Here is a 2500-nt window from a genome sequence, read left to right as displayed (position 1 = left end):
TCGTTTCGACCCTAAGGCCTCTAATCATTCGCTTTACCAGATAAGATTATTTTATATAATTTTTAAATGCACCAGCTATCCTGAGGGAAACTTCGGAGGGAACCAGCTACTAGATGGTTCGATTGGTCTTTCGCCCCTATACTCAATTCTGACAATCGATTTGCACGTCAGAACTGTTTCGGTCTTCCATCAGGGTTTCCCCTGACTTCAACCTGATCAAGTATAGTTCACCATCTTTCGGGTCACAGCATATATGCTCAAGGTACGCTCCAGTTAGAGGTATAAATAATAATAAATTATCATTATACATAACTATATGGAACGCCCCGGGATTGAATTAATTGACTATTTATTAAAAAATAGACTAAAAATTAATCCCATTATATTTAAGTTAAGTTAATTATGCCATTAAGTTTAATATAACTCAATGACTTGCACATATGTTAGACTCCTTGGTCCGTGTTTCAAGACGGGTCCCGAAGGTATCCTGAATCTTTCGCATTGTTAATCATATAAATGCATACAAATAAATATTAATATCATAGATATTAAATTTTTTGTAAAATTCAAAAAATGAATTTTAGCATTATATATAATAAAATCTATCAACACTTTATCAAATCATTAGTATTTATTTTATGTTAATATGCTTAAAAAGCAAATTAATTTAAATAAACTTAATATCACCAATGATCTTTTGATAAATACTTTATTATGTTAATAGATTACAATGTCCTTATATGAAAAAAATGCGCATTATTTTTTTAATTATTTAATGATGAATTTTTCATAATGGATATTCAGGTTCATCGGGCTTAACCTCTAAGCAGTTTCACGTACTATTTAACTCTCTATTCAGAGTTCTTTTCAACTTTCCCTCACGGTACTTGTTTACTATCGGTCTCATGGTTATATTTAGTTTTAGATGGAGTTTACCACCCACTTAGTGCTGCACTATCAAGCAACACGACTCTTTGGAAATATCTTTCTAGTAATCATTAACGTTATACGGGCCTGGCACCCTCTATGGGTAAATGGCCTCATTTAAGAAGGACTTAAATCGTTAATTTCTCATACTAGATATTAAGATATTCCATACACTGCATCTCACATTTGACATATAGACAAAGTGACTTAGTGCTGAACTATTTTCTTTTCGCTCGCCGCTACTAAGAAAATCCTTGTTAGTTTCTTTTCCTCCCCTCATTAATATGCTTAAATTCAGGGGGTAATCCCATATGAGTTGAGGTTGTTTTAATATTCTTTTTTTATCTTCTCACAATTTAATAAAAAAATTATATCATCTTTTCATCTCTATTTTTCTTTTCTCCTTTTATATATTGTAAATATATAAAAATAATAATAATGTAAAATGAGGCAATCCTAGAATAAAAAATTTAATTTTTATGCTAGACATTCCTCCTTTTAATTACATATATAAATTATTATTTTATATATATATATAAATAATATGAAAATTTTTTGTAAAGAATACTTAGATTCAATATTTTCATCATTTCATTTTATTTGAGAGGATTTTTTTTTTAAAGAATATATAATAAATAAAATTCATTATATATCTTTATTTTTTTTGCTATTAATATTATGAATTATTTAAAATCCAATAATATACACATTTGCTTAAATTCAATTATTTTTATAAAAGAATAAGCAACTTATTTAGCATAGTCTTACAACCCTCAACCATATGTAGTCCAAGCAGTACTTTAAAATTGAATTTAATGTACATAACAGCATGGACTGCGATATGCGTTCAAAATGTCGATGTTCATGTGTCCTGCAGTTCACACGATGACGCACAGTTTGCTGCGTTCTTCATCGACCCATGAGCCAAGTGATCCACCGCTTAGAGTATTTTTTTATTTATTTTTATTTATAACAAATGTCAATTTTTTTTTGCATATATTAATTGAAAGAGTAAAATTAAATAATATTAATAATATATAAATTGATTTTCTTTCAATAATATATATCAAATATATTTAACTCTAAACATTTTTATTAAGTTGCGAATGTCTTAGTTCAACAATAATACAGTGGTGGTATTTATTATGATTCAATTATTTTGTATTTTTTTAATCATTTTATGTATATATAATAATATAATAAATATATACCACTTTTGTTATTGTGAACAAATTAACTTATCATTCAATCAAATGAATAATAAGTACAACTTTTTATTTTCATGTTTAAAGGTTTTTAAAAGAAAAAAATAAGAAAAAACATTACAAAATGTACCATCATATATTATATTTAATATGATATAATTGATGGATCACAAATTGAATGAAAAAGAATAAAAAGAATTATGGATTCAAAATAATTATATAAATTTTTTTTTTTTTTTTCTTTTTTTTTTTTTTTTTTTTTCTTTTTGTTCGTTTGTTTGCTTGTCTGTTTGTTTGTTTGTTTGTTTGTTTTTCTTACGGATATGGAACACAATAATGATCCTTCCGCAGGTTCACCTACGGAAACC

The 2500-nt window shown here is 26.7% G+C and overlaps 1 non-coding gene and 2 pseudogenes across 1 annotated transcript in view; all 3 read right to left on the bottom strand.

Moving 5' to 3' along the window:
• LOC129251080 (large subunit ribosomal RNA) overlaps nt 1-1252 on the bottom strand; it is a 4245-nt pseudogene extending 2993 nt beyond the window's left edge.
• Nucleotides 1253-1694: 442 nt separating this feature from the next.
• Nucleotides 1695-1875, bottom strand: LOC129250971 (5.8S ribosomal RNA; annotated as a pseudogene).
• A 591-nt stretch (nt 1876-2466) lies between these two features.
• The window catches only part of LOC129251059 (small subunit ribosomal RNA), a 1991-nt gene continuing 1957 nt past the window's right edge, over nt 2467-2500 (bottom strand). The window contains exon 1 of the ribosomal RNA XR_008582894.1: nt 2467-2500. This exon is cut by the window's right edge and continues 1957 nt beyond it. This is a non-coding gene — a ribosomal RNA (small subunit ribosomal RNA).

Source organism: Anastrepha obliqua, chromosome 6, assembly GCF_027943255.1.
Source record: "Anastrepha obliqua isolate idAnaObli1 chromosome 6, idAnaObli1_1.0, whole genome shotgun sequence".
Classification (NCBI taxonomy): Eukaryota; Metazoa; Arthropoda; class Insecta; order Diptera; family Tephritidae; genus Anastrepha; species Anastrepha obliqua.
This window is presented reverse-complemented; position numbering and strand designations above follow the sequence as displayed.